Source organism: Hibiscus syriacus, unplaced genomic scaffold (assembly GCF_006381635.1).
Source record: "Hibiscus syriacus cultivar Baekdansim isolate YM2019G1 unplaced genomic scaffold, ASM638163v2 tig00110637_pilon, whole genome shotgun sequence".
Taxonomy (NCBI): domain Eukaryota; kingdom Viridiplantae; phylum Streptophyta; class Magnoliopsida; order Malvales; family Malvaceae; genus Hibiscus; species Hibiscus syriacus.
The window spans coordinates 2,118,941-2,139,926 of NW_024062808.1; the positions used below are offsets into that span (position 1 = coordinate 2,118,941).

Below are 20,986 nucleotides of genomic sequence, written 5' to 3' on the forward strand. Positions count from 1 at the left end.
GGGTTCCATTTTTTTAATTTCATCCCGAGTCAAGAAATAATCAGGATCAATCCTGGATGAGAAGTTTTCTTGACAAAATTGAGAAACATTTTCTAAAAAAAAAATTTGAAATGACATCACTTTTGAATTTTTTTTTATGTTTATGAAGTGTAAAGACCAAAGAAACAAGGATGCCAATGGATCCACGGGCGAGGAGAAATATTATTTAAGATTATATTATATTTCTCCAAGAAATAAGGATGCCAATGGATGATAAAAGTTTATTCAATTATTTAACAATGAACCCCTAAATACCTTTAGTCTCTGGTGCTCAAACCTAGGACCTTTAGAAGTAATAACCATTTCTCTAACCATTGAGGTAGTTTAGTTCGTGCATTAAATATTATATTTTTAAAATAATTTAATGAATCAATTAGATTACTCTCGAATTTATTTTTCAAAGTTTCTTATAGCCGTGAAAATATGCAAATATCTATAGTCCATTCGACTTAGACTTTAATTCAGTGGCACGAATCAAGTTATTTTAGTGGTTAAATGAATAATTTTTATTCTTAGAGGTCTCAAGTTCAAGAACCATAAATTGTAGGGGTATTTGAGAATTTATTGTGAAATGTTTAAGAATCTTTAGAGCATATATTATCACTTGTAAGTACCCTAAATTAATAAAAAAAAAGACTTTAATTAGTGGAAGGGAAGTGGGTTCAATGCAACCAAATAAGACCTAGATGCATGAATACAAAAGTATAGTATAACCTAATGATATATGACAACATTATGACACGACACATGATATCAATCGATTCAAAATATTTATAGAATTTAATAGTTAATGTTGATTAAAAAGATGAAATGATAAAATTCCAGAGTACAAAGTGTAAAAAAAAACTAGGAATTAAATTAATTGTTTTTCAAAATTTAATACCTACCTTGTGTTTATAGAAAAACAAACTTGACCACTAAAGAAATTTACTCCATAAGAATTATCTCTCATGATTTCAAAAATTAATATTCACCTTACATTTGTAGAAAAGACAAAATTGACCGAGAAGAATCTTTATTCCATAATTTTTTTAAATTAAATAAAGTTGATCACCGAGTAATTTTCAACCACTGCAATTATAATAAAAATTCAACTTTATTACCAATTAGAATTTCAGTCAATATACAATAATTTCTCTCGACACAAATTCTTTCTGAACATTGGCCTTCAAGTCTCAACAACTTCAATTCTTACATAAATTAAATATTCATTGAAGCAATACCATCAATAACATTAATTCTCGCATGAAAACAAATGTCAATTGAAACACCGTTAGATTAATTGAGAATTACCTCATCTAACTTAAAACTTATCGTAACAAAACCCTTCTTGTACTCTAATATCACTAAATTGTAGCAAAAAATTCTTTTTGAAACTCTACAATTCAAATCATAGCTTATGATATCATTAGAAAATTACACGGAAAGATAATCAAAAACAAGATCAACATGGAATAAGACATATGAAATAGAAGATATTTAACGTGATTTAACCTTATTTACCTCCACGAGTGAAGAAATAATTTATAAATATAAACATTACAAAGAGTACAAATACATTAAACTCTTTGTATCTCTCCATAAAATATATCGTTGTAATATAGACCCTAATAGTTAGATAAATCACAATAAAAATTCTCTTTCTCTAAAACAATTATTTCTCAAAACTTAACGTTAAAACATAATCTATATATATAGATATTCAGTCTTGAATAAATTTTATCACTAAATAGTGTTTAATCACTAAAATCTAAATTAATTATTTTAAAAACTAATACCATAAATATTATAAAAAAATAATTAAATTTGGTAAGTAAAACTGTAAATTACGTATTTAATACCTAAACTATCAGTTTTGGGCCATTTTAATACCTAAATTTTCATTTTTTAAGAACCATATTTAACGTTTAGTTTTCATAAAAATTTAATGTGTTTAAACCTAAATTATTAGTTTCATCCGTTATAGAACCGAAACTTTCATTTTTTTTTCAAATGGTAAATTTTGAACAGAGGTATTAAAATGAAACAAAAACTAATTTTTTTAACGACGGGTACTAAAGTGAAACAAAACAAAACTTAGTTATAGTTTTAAAAAATGAAATATTAAATATTAAAATGGACTGAAAATGATAGCTTTTATACTAAGTAAAATTTAAGAACTTTAGCTTAAATTTTATAAATTTAAAATTTTAAAAATAAAATTCATTAATTTAACTCGAAGAAAAATGTATCGAGTTGAATTCGATCAAAGAGTTGCTTATAGATCCTTCGGTGCTTTTAGCGTTTTGACTTTTCTGCATTTCTGGAAATCATAGCCAATCCTGAAACCCTAACCAAAATTCCGTTTTAAAAGTCGAGAAAAAGGGGGAAAGGGCGTCGTATTTCTTGATTTCACAGATCAAAAGATACAGCGGCTGGGAAATTAATTGTATTTTCAGTTTCATCAAAGCGATAATCAATTTTCGCAGAGGATGTCAATTCCTCCATCATCGCCGCGGACCCATCTTCACGAAATCGACGAAGACCAAACCCTGATCCCCGGCCTCCCAAACGACGTCGCTTCCCTCATCCTTTCCTTCCTCCCATACTCCCACCACTGCCGCCTCAAGGCCACCTGCAAGCCCTGGTACATCTTCCTCTCCTCCAAGACTCTATTCTCCCTCCGCCGTCACAACCGCAGCTCTCACCTCCTGTGTATCTTCCCGGAAGATCCCCACATCTATTCCCCTTTCCTCTTCGACCCCGAACACCTCGCCTGGTGTCCCTTGCCCCCCATGCCTTGCAACCCTCACGAGTACGGCCTCTGCAATTTCACTTCCGTCTCTCTGGGCCCCCACACATCTACGTCCTCGGCGGCTCCCTCTTCGACACCCGTTCTTTTCCTCTGGACCGCCCTTCTCCTTCTTCCTCGACTTTCCGTTATAACTTCGTTACTTCCTCCTGGGATCGCCTTGCGCCCATGATTTCCCCGCGCGGGAGCTTCGCTTGCGCTGCGATTGCCGACACCGATCAAATCATCGTCGCCGGTGGTGGGTCCAGGCACACCTTGTTTAGGGCTGCTGGGAGTAGGATATGCACGGTGGAGAGGTACGACGTGGAAAAAGATCAATGGGAAGCATTGGATGGGTTGCCTCGGTTTCGAGCTGGTTGCGTGGGGTTTACGGTTAGTGGAGATGGGGAAGAGAGAGAGTTTTGGGTGATGGGTGGGTATGGAGATTCGAGAACAGTCTCGGGTGTGTTCCCGGTTGACGAGTACTATAAGGATGCCTTGGTGATGGAGCTGAAGGAAAATGGTGGTGGCAAGTGGAGGGAACTTGGGGATATGTGGGGAACAGGGGAGACGCCGAGGTTTGGGAAAATTGTTGTGATTTGAGAATGAAGAAGGAGGTAATCCTCCTGCTATTTTCATGCTTGATGGTTATGATATTCTCAGGTAATTGTGCTCTTGTTTTTGCTAACTACATTTATGTTGGTGTCATTGAATTCATGCCTTTTTGGAAAAATTAGCTGTGTAATTCTGCCATGTTGCAGATTTGTTTTTCTTTGAGAATATTTAGATATAGTGTTAAAAGGTTACCGAGTACTTCAATGAGTTGATGGTTTTGCTAGGATCGACGTTTAATGCATTATAAATTTACCATTAATAGTTACAATCTGATCAGTTCAAAGATTGTGTAGTTTTCTATCATTCGACTGAGGCAGATAATGATTTTAAATTATACTATAATCTGTGTTTTGAAACTCTTCTAGTCTTTCAATGACTACAAACTATAGTTTAGAATTGTGATGCTTTTGCCATTATTTAGCAATAGTATCATGCAATGAGGAAAAATAATAGAACTTTCTTGCCAACTTGACAGTTTATGATATGATACCTCGGCACGCTGCCTTCACGGATTTTATCTATGTATTTCTCGTTTATCGATTGCCAAGTCTTGGTTACTTCAGAGAATGAACTTACATTTCAGCATTTCCTGGACTCCGACGCATATGGGCTGGTTTTTGCCCATTTCAGATAGTTGTCTGATCTCTTGTTAGACGGTTTTTGCCTAATTACTCCGACACTTAGATATGTGGATACGACCTCTAAGGACCCGTCAAATATATGGAAGAAAAAAAAAACCTTAGATAAGTCTTACCATACCTGCGTGGGATACATACCTGTGTTTGAGTAATGTAGGTTAAATCTCCTTCGCCTCATTCGTTATTTTTGATCGGTTCCATTTTCTGAGATGCATGTATTAAACTGCTTGACTCTCTCTAATATGACTATCAACAAAAATGCATTTTATCTAAGACATTCTCTTCCTTTTCACTTTCCCTTTAGGATTTAAAGCCAGAATTAGAAGTTATTTGCCTTTTTATTTATTCCAAATTCTTATTCTCGCCTCTAGGTCTTAGGAATGATGGCACACTCATCATCGCTTTATGTATCTGCAGATACAACATGGATTTAAATCGTTGGCAAAAGGAGTGTGTTGTACCCAGGAGAGCTGCTTGTAAGACTTCATTCGGTTTTATTGTTCTAAATGGGGAGTTACATGTACTGACAATTGTAAATGGAATTGATTCAACTGAACCTCGACTGTCACGACAGCAGAAGAGGGCAGGGACATTGTTCATGCAGATATATCATCCTAGGAAGAAGACCTGGAGATTCCTCGTCACGAAGCTGCCATTCAGACAGCCTTTGGATTTAAGTACCATGGTTATGTGCCCGATTCGACTGTAGATGTAAGAACATCTTCCTGCTCGTTGCGGTTAGTCGTACGTAAATAATCTGGCCATTCATATATTATTTCTGTTGATATTTCTGGTTCTCTATGTGTTGTGCAGCTTGTATGATTGTCTAAATAGATGTAAATTGCCTGGTGGGTAAAAGAAACAATAACTTACGCAGTTGAACTACCAACAATCCTGCTCTTGCATCTTATACATGTATGTTTATATTACTAAGTATCATGTATAAGATATTGTCTATTGTAGTATGAAGTTAGGGGTAAACTACACAATTGACCACTTAACTATGGGTGGATTCTACTTTAGCCACTAATCTTTCAATTTTATCAATCAGATCACTTAACTATTTAAGTGTTATCAATCGAACCACCAATCGATAATATTTAATATAGGAGCTGATGTGACTATTAAAAAGTAGTATAATCACATATCTAGTTTTTATTATTTACATATTTTGTCAATTTTGTTATAATTTTAATTCAATTTAGAAAAATGAACCTCCAATGTAGTATAAAATTAATTAAGCTCCCGAATTAAATAAAAAATTCAATTAATCCTATTTCTCATATTAATCATATATTGGGACTATAGATTATTTTCGTTAGTCAAGTTCATTCATTAAAGAAAATATTTTTGGCTTTTAAACTTTCAATTTTCAAAATAAAATTATTACAATACTCGATGTCAAATGGTTAACAGTTATCACTGTATCATTGAATTACGTTAAAATTAAACTTATTATAATACACGATGTCAAATGGTTAATAGTTATCACAGTTAAAAAAATATTTTTGGCTTTTAAACTTTCAATTTTCAAAATAAACTTATTACAAAACTAGATGTCAAATGGTTAATAGTTATCATTGTATCATTGAGAGTGTACAAGTGCCAATCTTAAAGTACAATTTGTCTCTGATAATTATTTATTTTATTGATTATGTTCCTTCTAAAATGTTGTTTGTGTCTATTACACACACAAATTTCATATTGGTAATATATGTGTGCGTCTACCTTAAAAAAATATTATTAATTGTTTTTCACAGTTACTCTTTTACAAAATTTTTGAAAACTATTTTTTCTAGACATAACTTTTCAATTTAACAATAATGAATGAACTGATCCTATCCTTATCTCTAATTTGCCTCCCTAAAATCTAAAAGATTCCTCTTTAATCATTTGTCATAATGCAAACAGTTGCATAAAATAACCTGATTTATTTTTTTAAAACTATACAATTAAAATAAAATAATATATATATATATATATATATATCAAAATTTAAATTTAAATATATGATTATATATAACCAAAATTCACATCATTCTTTGAAAACAGCTGCGAAGGCGGGGAATGTTTCTATAATCAAGTCAGTTCCTGCATATTGATGGGCAATGAATCGGTGCTTCAGCTGCCGCCGTAAGCTCATCAAAGTCAATCTGTCAAATGGAATAGTTTAAAGTTTGAAATCAAAATCAATTTGTATGTTTTGAGTTATATTTTCTTTCTCCTCTCTTCGTTGATTAAATTTCCCTCTAATCGCAGGTGTTGCAGAAACTGAATGCTCAAACCCTCTTTCTCCGAAGGTAAACGTTTTTGTTTTCTATATGATTCCGACTTTTAGAGTTATGAAGGCGCCAAACATTTTGATTTCCATTGTTTTTGTTATGATAAGCTCCAATAATCGCTATCCTAAGTGTCTTTAACAATAACTACCGATAATAGGTTATTCTTCTATCTCTCTTTCAAGCTCTTTCCTAGATCTTTTAGAATATTTCGTTTTATTTTTGTTTGGAGTGCCTGATGCAGAGCGCAGGGATTCACATCGGTTAAATCGAAATTCAAAAGAAAAACGTTAGTATAAGCTTTTATTTGTTTTTCTTCTTGCCTCAGATTATTAATAACAGAGTTTGCGAATGGATTCATATTCGTTGAAATCCGTGTTCCATTTACCAGAACCTTTCCGTTCAACTTTTAATTTCAGGTAAATGTACTATAACTTGAAATTTTCACACGTTAAGAGATTGACTATAACATTTTATGGATTTTGCTTGACGATGAAGGAATTTGGCACCCTACGTTGTTGACATTCATATGCGATATTTGTTTCAACTAATTGCAGTATCATTCATTATGTTTACAACCATGATAAAGATAAGTTTGCGATTTCAAGTTAAATCTCTTCCATATGGTGGTTTTTGTTGCGTTTTTGCAGGTACTTTAATTCACTGCAAAGTGAATGCTTCCCTTTTTGTTTCCTCTCCGATATAAACATGGTTATTTCAGCTACGACAGGAAGTGGGAAAACGGTACTATTTGAGTTCTGCATTTTGAGGCTTCTCTCAAGGTTTATCTCTGGTGATGGAAGGTTTGTGCTTATGAAGGGAACATTAAAAACAGTTGAGTGCTTAAGTCTTCAGCGCTAATGTTAGTGCTTTAGTAAATCCAGTCAAGTGCCTATTTTCTCTTAATTTACTCTTCAGCACTCACGTTGAAACTATTCTTATTTTTGTTTTGATATGGTTTAAAGATCTACATAGCCCCATCTAAAGCTTTAGTACAATAGAAGCTGATTGATTGGACTCATAAGCTTGGTTCATTGGGGATAACTTGCCTAGAATTGATAGGTGATAACGAATCTTATAACATAAGGAATATTCAAGATGCAAATATCATTTTAACCACTCCTGAGGTGACTATACCTTTCCCCCAAGTAATTTTTTTGGAGAAAAAAGTTTAGGTAAGAGGTAGCTCCAGTCCAAGTTTAGGGCATACCTATGACCGGATTGGAATTTACATAAGAATTTGTAGAATGCCCACCAAGAGTAAATATGGTAGGATTCAAACTTGCCCTTACAAGCTCAAATTCCTGAATCCCAACCACTTGTGCCAACACTCATTGTCCCCCAAGTAATTTGTTTTATTGAAATGACAAGCTTATTACAAAGGTGCAACACCATTATAAAAAAATGCCTCAAGAACTCATGACTTAACCATACAAGAACTATCAAAGCAAACAGGGAGTTCACATCCATAAACCAAACAAACCAGAAGAACACCAGAAACAATAGGAAATGCAATCAACAGACAAGAAAAAACACTAGAATATGTTCTGCAAGAGCATCCATCATTAGATATCCTTCCCGGAGCAAATGAACAAAGAAAAAACAGAATTGTTGTTCACAACAATAATGGAAAAAGTACCATCATGGGTGATGAGTGTTCTAAATCGATATTATGTGCTTGTTAAATCTTCGATCTTATGGATTTATTGTTGTTGATTTCGTTATGTTATGCTTATTTTCGTGCTGGATGTTACTTTCTAGAGTTAGCAGTAAAACGGGCACATTCTGCATTTTTTTTATTATTTGATCATGGCTGGAAACATGGGCACGACTCTGGGTATAACACGGTCTGACGTGGCAGTTTCTAGAAGGTCCAATCAGCAGCAGTGTTCTAGAAGATATAGTCAGTGCCTTCTGGAATGTGAACCGGCAGAGATATCTTAGGAGACTTATTTTTAAATTTTAAAGTTTGAATTTAGAAAATATTTGAAATTATCTTTAGGATTATTTTTATTTTAATTGATATGTTTATCTCTAGGTTTTTAGAGGCTATAAATAGCTTCTTGGGTAAGCCTAAACACAAAACTCAAAATTTACTATTCTTCTTCTTTCTAGTTTTATAAATTTATTTCTTTTCTTTTCTTTTCAAGTTTTTATTTATTTTATTTTACGTTTTATTTTTAAACATGCTAAGTATGACTTTTGTCATGCTTAGCTAATTTTCTCATAAGCCGAGAGCTAAGCGATGACTCAATTCCAAATTGAGAATTGAAAAACACTTGAATAACTTCGGAATATCTCTCTCAATCTCTGCGCTTATTTTCAAAATCAAAACAGTTTTCAAAATCAAAGATTGACTTTGGTCAAGATGTTGTTGTGATTAAATGCGTGGGAGGAAAGATCGGCTTATTGAAAGCACATTCGACTTCTTGGGAACACACTTGGCGAGATTGCATTTCTAAGAGGGAATTGAGATCGAAATTAGTAGTTATTATTGAAACAACAATCTGAGTTGGTCTTCACGAACTTAAACGGTTATAGATCTACAACAATTGATGTTGATTAAATCAATTTTCGAAGCCAGAATCAAAGATTGCCTTGGGTATTCGGTATACAAAATAGAGTTACGAGGATTGCGCTTGTAGACAAAGTAACTGACGTAAATCCCGAAGGGAAAATCTAATTCGATGATCCGAAGGAAATTGAGTTAAAGCGAGGCTTAAGGTTGTTTTTACCATATTCATTTTCAACTTTATTTTCTTTATTTTTAATTTAAATCACTTTTTATTATTTAATTATTTTTACCAAAACCCCCATACTACTTATTGTCTGGTTTAAACCATTTAAACAAAAATTTGGAATTTTCTAAATCCCTGATGATCGACCCTTACTTCTCTTTACTACGTATTTCCTTTATTTATTAATTGAGAATAATGAATTTATTTTGACATCAAAATGAAAGTTGTCAAATTGGCGCCATTGTCGGGGATTTCTCCAAAATTACTAATTTTTGTTTGCTTTTGATTTATGACTAGGACAAACCCAGGCGAATTAGTGGAGTACGACCGAAAATAGAAGCCATAGCTAGGAGACTTCACGCACAGATGCTTCGGGAAAGAAGGAGACAACAATAAAATCCAGAATCGAATTCAGAATCAAGTTCAAGTGAAACCATTAATACCGAACCAAATCCGATGGTCTATCCTACTATCAGAGAGTTAGCTGCAACACTTACTGAACAAGAGCCTTTGTGCATTGATTTTCCCTAAGGTGAAACACCATACCAGTTAAAAACTTGCATTATTCATCTCCTCCCTACCTTCCGCAGATTACCAAACAAGAATCCACATAAACATCTCACAGAATTTCGCATGGTTTGCTCCAGCATGAGACCACAGGGAGTAACCGAGGATCAAATCAAACTTAGAGCTTTTCATTTTTCCTTAGCCGATTCGGCTAAAGAGTGGTTATTTTATCTACCCCAAATTCTATTACTACATGGGCTCAAATGACTTGCCTTTTTCTTGACAGGTTTTCCCTGTGGCGAAAGCAAGTGAGTTTTAAAGAAGAATACTTGGAATCAAAAAACTTGATGGAGAGTCATTCTATGACTATTAGGAGAGATTTAAAAAGTTATGTGCTAGTTTCCCACAGTATGGGTTAACTGAGCAAACACTCCTTCAATACTTTTACGAAGGATTAACTCCTCTGGAAATGAAGATCTCACAGCATGAGTTAATTGAGCAAACACTCCTTCAATACTTTTACGAAGGATTAACTCCCCTGGAAATGAAGATGATCGATGCTTCCAGCGGAGGAGCTTTGATGAACATGACACCTACTGAGGCTAGGGATTTAATTTCCACAATAGCCGCAAATTCCCAACAGTTTCGCCCAAATAATGAACCTCCTCGAATGGTTCATGAGATAAGTTCATCTTATTTAGAAAATAAGATAGATAAATTAATTGAAGTAGTCAACTCTCTTGTTGCAAGAAAGATAGGACACAACAGATTATGTGGAATATGTGCATTACTTGATCATCCAATAGATGATTGTCCACTGATTCAAGATGACACAACAACTCAGGTTAATGTAGTAGGGAACTTTCCAGGACCTCCCCAGAGGGCTTATAATCCCTACAACAATACTTACAACCCAAGATGGAGGGATCATCTAAAATTGAGTTACGCTCAAAATTCAAGGACGAATCAAGCTTATCAACCAAGGCCACCTCCACCACCCCCATAGTCGCAGAAGACATCGTTAGAGTCAATTGTTGAAAGATTAGCTATTTCCCAGGAAAATTCCAGATTCATACTGAAGCTCACTTCCAAGAAAAGGACAAGTAGATAAGCCAACTGGCTCAGATTGTGGGACGCTTGGAGTTACAAGGTAAACTTCTATCTCAAATCGAGGTAAATCCAAGGGAGAATGTCAACGCCATCACTCTTCGGAGTGGTACAGTAGTCGCGCCACCTGTTTCAAAAGATGAAGCAATCTAAAAAGGAAAGAAGACTGTTGATTCAGGATCCCAGAAGAAGAGTGACAAAGTACAAACAGATCCAACACCATCTCAATATGACGTGCCACCACCTTTTCCATCGAGGTTAGTAAAAAAGGATAAATAAGCTAAGGAAAAGGAAACACTAGATGTATTTTGGAAGGTGGAAATCAATATACCTCTCATTGAGGTTATTCGAAAGGTTCCAAGATATGCCCGATTTTTGAAGGACCTTTGCACAACAAAGAGAAAACTTACCGAGAACGATAAGGTAAATCTAGGAGAACATGTCTCAGCTGTATTCCAAAAAAAGTTGCCACCAAAATTGAAAGACCAAGGTATGTTCACAATACCCTGTAAAATTGGTAAAGTTGAGATAAAGCGAGTCATGTGTGATCTTGACGCCTATATTAATGTGATGTCTCTCTCTGTTTAAAATATGATCACTAACGAACCCTTGAAGGATACAAAAATATCAATTCAACTTGCTGACAGATCTATCATTTACCCGGAATGACTCTTGGAAAATATGTTGGTGGAGGTAAACGACTTAATATTTCCCGCTGAGTTTTATATAATTGACATGGAGAATGATCGCACAAGTACTTCTTCTAATATTCTATTGGGGCGTCCCTTCCTAAGCACAGTGCACACAAAAATTGATGTAAGAAGCGGAATTTTGACCATGGAGTTTGATGGAGAGATTGTTAAATTTGATGTATATAAGAAAATGAAACACCAGATAGAGTGGCGAGCATAAATTTTGTTGGTATTATTGATCCTTTGGAAAAAAGAGTTTGTAGAAACTAATTTTTCTTTTGATCTATGCAGGGAGTTAGAAGATCATGATGAGGAAATCAGGAAGTTAAAAAAAATTCAGATTGTGCCAATTTAAAATTGATTCTTTCTAAGTCTAAAGTTTCGACTTCTGTTTTGTAGGCACCTGAGATAGAACTGAAATAAATGCCGAAAAACTTATAGAGTTCTTTTTTAGAAGAAAATGCTAGTTCAACGGTTATTTCGGATAAACTTTCAAAGCCGAAAAAGATCCGAAGAATAACCTATGAGAATGCCAAATTCTAAAAGGAGAAAATGAAAGAATTATACGATCGTAGAATTTTTCATAAGGAAATTCTTAGTTGGAAAAAGCGTATAAAGTGGATGAAGTATTTCTCTTAGAACCTGTAGTCTGAATCAGGTTGTCGAGCTAATGACGTTAAACAAAAGCGCTTTGTGGGAGGCAACCTATTGTTTTTAATTTCGTTGCATTTTTTATTTTATTTCGATTGAGCAAATTTAATTTAATTTATTGTTTTATTTTAGGAACCAAATGTTTTCAATTGAGCTTAAACAAGGAAATTTAATGAGGAATATTTGCAGAATTTATATTAGAACAATGACGAAATTCAGTCCCCCAGAGCAGTAACACTTTTCGCGCAACACAATGGAAAAATCTATTCCAGCACCATGTGCACCATTTCATTAAACGTCGCAAGTTAGCATCTCCACTTGCAGGACGACGCATTTTAGCCAAACCAAAAAAAGAAACCCATCTGCCACCCATTTTGAAACATATACATGCCGCCGCCATTTCACCCTTTTTCTATCTTTCTTTTCCTTTCACCGTGGGCCTACCCTAACCAATCTATTCTTTCAACTTCTATTCCAATCATATTTACCCTATTTTTAATTTTCAAAACCAATTTCACCCCAATTAAAACACTCTTCCCCAGATTTTTTAACCAAATAGGAAAAAAAATCAAAACCCAACACATTCATCTTCCTCAAACCAAACCCGTCGCCTCATTCTCTTCTCCTTCACTCCCGCCGTCGGCCTTGTGCTAATTTCTACGCCACACCGGTCACTTCTCTCGTCGTACCCACCACCGAGCTTTTAACCGACAGACACTTCCACGATGGTACGCATGAGGAACTAGCAAAACAATGATGCCAAGGCCCGTACCAAACACTCCGCCCGCGTCGTACCATTCTTCGTTTGTATCCATCGCCTCTCTCCTTCCCAAACCAAGAACAGTTTGTCGTCCCTCTCTGTCATGTTCACCATCTCCATCATTCCAGTCCATGCCAACCGTTGCCACTTCTTCCTCTCATCCACAACAATGTACCTTCTCATCGTGTTCCATGCGTTCGGTGGCATCGAAAAATACTCATGAGGTAAATTTTAATCCTATTCCTGTTCAGCTGTTGCTAATGTACCATCCCATTTATGGTTTTACAGAAGATTTAGATGTCAATTTTCCACCGACGACACCACCTGACCATGCTTCTAGTTCACGACATTAACCCGGACATTCCAGCGCCTACCACCTCGGTCTTGGCCGTGGTCGACAGTAAATCCAGGGAGTATTCTATTCCTTATCTTGTACTTTAATTTTACATTTTGGGACAAAATGCTATAATTGAGGGGGAGTATAGTCTACATTGAATTTCCCTTTGCTTATCTCTATGTGTTGATTGGATTTGCGGAAAATTTCATTGAATTCTTTTGTCTTGTTGAATATTTTTGGTATGCCATGCTTGTTTTGGAACACATAATCATTTAGCTTAAGATATTCTTGATAGCGGATAGCATGAATTGTGATCAAGTTAGATTTCTTGTGATATTCCATGATTTTATTGGTTGAAATGTGTTTAGCTCAATGCATGAAAACAATTTGGTGCAATTTGAGCCTTTACAAGCATATCATTTTGCTCTTATTTTGTTGGATTGAGTGAGTCGAATTTGACATTGGTATTCTAGAACATACATTTTAAAAACTTTCAAGATTACACATGAACATGATGCTTAAAAATGATTTGGGAACTTTAGGATTAACCACTTTGTTTTACCCACTAAATTGTCTACCCATACATTTTCCCTCTAGTTAACCACTCTTGAGCTTATTCCCATTCTTTGTTTTCACCACAATCATAAACCCGAGCCTTTTTATTTTATCCTTCTTTTCTGCTATTTTCAGGACAAGTGAACAAATTATCCCGTGTATGCTCCATGAACAGAAGAATTTTGGTGTGATGTGCGAAAGAGAGAAAAATTAAATAAAAAAGGTTTTTCTTTCTTTTTTCGAAAAAAAATTCTAAAAAAAGACATGAGAAAGAATGAAAAAAACAAAGCAACAACACTAGTGCGGAAAAATCAAATTCAATTCGAAAGGAAATGTGTTGTTTGATGGTATTGTGTCTTTTATCTTGTTGTAATTAGTCGATTGATGGAGTTATACTTATTTGTAGTTCATTGCCTTGAATTTTTAACCATATTATTAGCCTTTTCCTCACCTTTACCTATAATAAAAGACCCTTTGATTTATGCATATTGTTCTTATTAGTAGTGGAGATTTAATTTACTTGCAGGCCTATGGTAATATCGTGTCGGTTCTGACATTGAGCGTTTTTATACCCCAAACACATTGAGTAATTTGAGTGAATCTCGATAAGGTGTTGAGTTATGGGTATTGAGATTGATGAATGAATGGATGTTACAACTGTATTTAGCTTGTGCCAATTGGTGATGTTCAATTGATTGGTGTCTTGACTTGGATAATTATTGTGGTCTCTACCATGCTTCCTCAAATGTGAGACTTGACAAAGAAAGATAAATGTAATTTTTGGCTAATTTGATTATATCATACCTGAGGACAAGCATGAGATAAGTGAGGGAGAATTTGATAAGTGTTCTAAATCGATATTATTTGCTTGTTAAATCTTCGATCTTATGGATTTATTGTTGTTGATTTGGTTGTGTTATGTTTATTTTCATGCATGATCTTAGTTTCCAGAATTAGCAGTAAAACGAGCGCATTCTGTATTTTTATTATTATTTGGTCATGGCTGGAGATATGGGCACGACTCTGGGCATGACATGGTTTGACGTGACACTTTCTAGAAGGTCAAGTCAATAGCAGTTTTCTAGAAGATCTAGTCAGTGCCTTCTGGAAGGTGGACGGACAGAGATATCTTAGGAGACTTATTTTTAAATTTTAAAGTTTGAATTTAGAAAACATTTGAAATTATCTTTAGGATTATTTTTTATTTTAATTGCTATGTTTATTTCTAGGTTTTTAGAGGTTATAAATACTCTCTTGGGGTAAGCCTAAACACAATACAAAATTTACTCTTCTTCTTGTTTCTAGTTTTATAAAGTTATTTCTTTTCATTTCAATTTTTTCTATTTTACGTTTTATTTTTAAACATGCTAAGTATGACTTTTGTCATGCTTAGCTAATTTTCTCATAAGCCGAGAGCTAAGCGATAACTCAACTCCAATTTGAGAATTGGAAAACACATGAATAACTTTGGAATATCTCTCTAATTCTCTACGCTTATTTTCAAAATCAAAACAATTTTCAAAATCAAAGATTGACTTTGGTCAAGATGTTGTTGCGATTAAATGTGTGAGAGGAAGGATCGACTTATTGAAAGAACATTCGACTTCCTGGGAACACACTTGGCGAGATTGCATTGCCAAGAGGGAATTGAGATCTGAATTAGTAGTTATTGAAACAACAATCCGAGTCGGTCTTCACGAACTTAAAAGGTTATTGATTTACGACAATTGATGTTGATCAGATCAATTTCCGAAGCCGGAATCAAAGATTTCCTTGGGTATTCGGTATACAAAATAGAGTCACGATGATTGCCCTTGTAGACAAACTAACCGCCGTGAATCCCGAAGGGTAAATCTAATTCGATGATCCGAAGAAAATTGAGTCAAAGAGAGGCATGAGGCTGTTTTTACCATATTCATTTTCAACTTTACATTCTTTATTTTCTTTATTTTTACTTTAAATAACTTTTTTATTATTGAATCCTTTTTACCAAAACCCCCTTACTACATATAGCTTGGTTTAAACCATTCAAATAGAAATTTGGAATTTTCTAAGTCACTGAGGATCGACCCTTACTTGTCTTTACTACGTATTTCATTTATTTATTAATTGAGAAGAAGGAATTCATTTTGACATCAAAACAATAGTTGTCAATGGGCCAAGACTACCGTTACAACACAAAATAACATCCTTCAATGAGTCACCAACAAAAAACCAAACAAAAGCACCAGCTTTTATGATTCCTTGGCAAAATATGTCCAAACACAACAAAAATATTGAAATAATCTTTACTCCAACAATGGTAGAACTTAATCCAACAATCAAAAGAACAGGTAATAATAAACTAGGAGCAGTCTTAAACCATCAAATATATCATATCCTTAAACTTTTGCCAATATCAGCCCATGTATGAAAAATTCAATTTCCCCTGTCATTAAGAAAACCAAACAGTGAATTACTCATTTGTTGCACTGTATACTCGTTCTAAATGGCTCTGTTGAGACATGAGTTACATGATTTAATGATTTCATTTTTCTTTTAAATAGAAATTTGATGCCGTGACTCGGTATCGCATAAAGGATGGAGGCTTGAGCTTTTTCAGTGACATAGCACTTGTACTTATTGATGAAGTTCACCTGCTGAATGATCTTCGTGGGGTAGCTTTGTAAGCAATAGATAGCAGAATAATAATGCTTGCTCTTATACGTGTGAAATTTTCCTCTTATATGTGTGAAAGAGTTGGTCTAGTTTAATTTGAAACTTTTGTTTTCATAAGATGGAAAGCAATTTATGTTTTTTATAACATCCACGCCGCATTGCCAACAAGCACAGCTGAATGGGTCGAGGTCCCTGTCCAAGGAATCAAGAGGTGATTTATTCATGGGATTACTACATTATCTTCTCTTAGTTTGATGTAGAATTATATTTCCTTGATCTTCCTAATGTTTAACAGGTTTGAAGAAGAAATGAGGCCTGTAAAGTTGACCACTAAAGTTTTCGGTACACGTTTTCTGTTTAGATGTTCCATCTTCAAAACTGTCTTTTCGAAGTTAGTTCCCTTGGGTGTATTTCTTTGATAAAAGAAATACCTTCCTTGCAGGATATGCCTCGGCAAAAAATGACTTCCTATTTGAGAAGGCAACTTGTATTTGATTATTAAGTCACACACCTTTTTACTAGAATGATTTATATGAACATATATAATTAGGCAAAAGTTTGCTTCATCTAACATTTTTTTTATAAGATAAATTAAACTAATATTAATCATTGTCTCTATGTGTCATCATCCAGCCCGCCCAAAATTATATTTTTGGTAAGATTCAACTTCCTGACTTATGTCTTATGTCTGCTTCTATTGCATACACAAATACTCTTTTATGATAGAAGACCATATATATAACTATTGGTAGGAACTGATTGCAGATATTCTGATGCAATATTCAAGAGGAAAATCTGCTCTGGTTTTTTGCTCAACAAGCAAAGGGACAAAAGAAGCAGCACAACGCCTCTCTCAGGTAGTAATGACCTTTGGTCATTCAAATCCATTTAAGTCATGAACAACAGGAAAGGCTAAGGGAGTCTTCCCTGTCATGCGGTGACAAACAGATGCAATCTTATATTCTTTATGGGGGTAAAGGCTCTGTTTTTCTTGAAGTACTCGTGTTTGGCAGTTTATCTGACACGTTATATGGATATACTTCAAATGCATGAAAATATGTCTAAAGAATTTAATATATCCATATTAGACACTTATTGACGGTCAAATTATCAATGCTTTTCTATAAGATTTGTTATTCTTGATTTCTGCGCATGGTGCTCTGCTCGCCTTCTATTAAAATTGGCCATATCTCCTAATTGTGTCCTTCACATTTTAGTTACCACTGTAGATTGCTCTCTTGCTTGACGGAGCACTTAACTGCAGAAATAGTTCAACTGACCATCTCTGACATCACAAAGGCAATCGAGTGGATGAAGTGCTCATATTTATATGTGAGAATGAAAAAGGCATGTATATAAGCGTACTGCCATCTTTTGAATGATATAAATTTTTCTTGTACTTGAAAATTGACACCTTGATCCCAATCAGGATCCTCAGAATTATGCAGTTAAAAAGGCAATTCGAAGAGAACAAATAGAGAAGTATATCCAAGGTATAGTTCTCTCCATTTTGATTTATTGAATTTGTTTTGACATCATATTACTCATGAATGTTGTTTGAGCCAGAAATTTGTGTTCAAAATGTTAATAAGCTATCATGCCACCAAATGATTCAGACTGATCAAGATGGTTTTGTCTTGAAGCCGCAAGGTATCTTGAAATTGTTAAGGATTCTCTTAGCTTTCCTGAAGTATAAACATATCAATAATTCCTCCCCATTTTTTTCTTTAGAATCAGGAAGATTGATGCAAAGTACTATTTGAAATTTAACACCATGAAACACATTATGCAAGCACCATCAAGCTGTAGTTTGGAAGATGTACTACAGATTATATGCCGTGCTGAGGAGATTGCTTGTATGTATGACTATCTAGTAATAGTTGTTTTTTCCTATGTTTTTTGAACTCGGGTGTGAATATTGGACATGGATTCCGATATCTATAGCTGGCAAATAGGAGCACTTAAGGGAAAATGAAGAGAGTAATCTTTTGTACATGTTATTCTAGAGGAACTGAGTGATGTATTAATTTTCTTGAAATGAAGGGATGCTTAGACGGAATGAGAAGAAACTTTTGAATGACATAAATGGAGATAAAGATGGCCGCCTCCGGTTTCATGTCAGTGGTGATAAAGGGAAACGGAAAAAACGCATTCAAACTAGAGAAGAGAAGATATTTTTTTTGGCAAATGACTGCTTAACCGGGAATCCTCTAGTTCATGATTTATCCATGAGCCAGGTTTAATGACCTCAATTCTATTATATTTTTACCCCAACATTTATCTTCATTTTAGAAAACAAAAATACTTTAAAGTTGAACTGATGAAATTATGAATTGGTTTGTTTGCTTTAGGATGCAAATTCAATATGCTTAAATGGGTGCAGGATTGCTAAGTGTATGAAAGAGTATTTTATATGCAAAAAGAACTACAAAGGATCCCTGAACTCGTCCCTTCTAGCAAAGTCATTCTATCAGAAACTATGGGATGACAGTCCACTCTTGCTGAAACAATTACCTGGCATCGGAATGGTGACAGCAAAGGTTTTCTTGGACAAGTGATAGTTTGATTGATAATGCTACATTTATTCAACTATATTGATCGGATGCTGATATCAGTGTTGGGCATAAATATGGATCAGAGGGACATGCTACTTTTTTTTAAAGGCTTATAGATGTATTTTTTAAGAATTATTGGCGGGTTATATCCTAGTATCCATGTTGAATATGCATTAGATATAGATATAATATATGGATACCTTGAAAAAATTTAAAATGCAGTGGGAGCAACATAGGTATCTAAATATTTGTTTGATTCATTATTCTCACATTATACTCCTAAGCTAATACTTCTATTCAGGCACTGCAATCAATGGGAGTTAAATCATTTGAGACCCTAGCTGAAGCTGATCCAAGGATAATAGAGATAGTTAATGGGAAAAATTTTCCTTTTGGAAATCATATCAAGGAATCTCTCACGTCTTTGCCTCCAAAATTTGCCATTGAGATTGAGGTAAGTGAATGTAAGAGGCAAGGAAAATCCAAGTTAGCAGTAACATTGACGAGGTTATCATCACAAGGAGCCCAATCAACCAAACGACACTTTGCTGATGTGGTACACTATCCAGAAAGCTTCTTCGTATTTCTTAGTAAGTCATTAATGAAATCTAATGTACTAAATTTTTCTCTAACAGATTGTTCTTTCTGAAGAAGAAAACCTAATTCTTTTCCATGAGAAGATAGGGTGCTAATGCAATTACAGTAATTTATAGTCAGTATTTGGATACTTTCATTCTGAGCATTATATAAGGGTGTTCCTGTCGAAACATATTTCTCATTTAATCAAATATTTTAGTCAAATAGAAGTCGGGAAGACTTTGATGGAAAGCTTAATTCTAAATGCTATCTGTGCTTCTTTCCTCTATTTTTAAGTTTCCAACTTAATCTGATTCGGCTGCAGCAGAGTGGATGAGTTTTTAAGGTATGCAAGCTTCTTCTCGAACTCCTTATTTTGTAGAGATCAGCCTAATGTTATTTTGAAGTAGTTTTTTGCCAGACATTGCCATTTATGGTTTATGATTGCGTTCAAAGTATTTTACATTTACATAAATTTGACATGTTCATAATTCATGTTATATAAATTTTGATACATTTTAGTATTCGGGTTTTGTGCTATTGTTTTTGTTTCTGAGTTAAAAATTGCTAAGTTATGAATTGGATTTGCCGAATTAGAGTTCAGACTAGATGAAGATGGAAATAAATCATCACCTTCTATTCTGGACTGAAAAAGATGACTGTAAAATAATCACTGAGCAGTCGATATTCGACCATATACGAGAAAAAGCCAAGGAAAAAGCCAAGAGCTTCCCTCTCTTGACTCCATCAAACAATGCCTATTCCCCTTTATCCGGGGATTAATTCTCCCAAGAAAGCGCTCTTCTGACCGAGTGAAAAGCAAAATCCGTCAACAGATAGTCCTTGATCCTTTGCCATAATCCACTGAGCCAGAACAGATTACCGATCGCATCAACACCTACCTAACCGGAAAGCGTCGTGTTATTGCTGGGAGCTCAATTACAATTGATATCACAGATGATTCAGGTGCATTTTTTTATGAAAGTTCCATATGTAAACTATCAGTCATTTTTATTCTAGTTTGGTGTTAAAATGTTACTTCTCCTGTTCAAGGTGATCTTCAACCTGAACCTAAAACTTTCATGTTCGAAAGACTGACTGAAGAAACAATATTTGATCACATAAGGAAAAAATCCAAGAATTTTCCAGAAACCAGTATGGCAAAGGTCATCGAGTCCGACAGTTTCATTCGTGCCGAGGCACACAACTCAGAGAATCAACCAGGATTTGGCAGTGCTACAATAGGTACATCAAAAGATGCATTGGTCATTTCAAAACTGGAACATGAGGAAGCCAATGGAGACGCATGTGGCACCATCAGAACAAACGTGAAGAACAATGCATTCAACAGAAGTTCAACCGGAGCAAATGGTGAATTGGCATCGACTATTAAATGCTGTCGTTTGATATTTCAATGGCTAAGAACAGCAAGCATCCAGCGGATCTTGGAAGCTCCACCGAGGATGGTCGGAGCGACTCAAAAAGAGAGTGGTGCTCCTTTGCCTCCAC

General features: G+C 34.7%; 2 pseudogenes; both read left to right on the forward strand.

Moving 5' to 3' along the window:
* Positions 1 to 2,318: 2,318 nt before the first annotated feature.
* Positions 2,319 to 5,033, forward strand: LOC120136783 (annotated as a pseudogene).
* A 1,656-nt stretch (positions 5,034 to 6,689) lies between these two features.
* On the forward strand, positions 6,690 to 19,664 carry LOC120136862 (annotated as a pseudogene).
* The last annotated feature ends 1,322 nt before the right edge of the window (positions 19,665 to 20,986 follow it).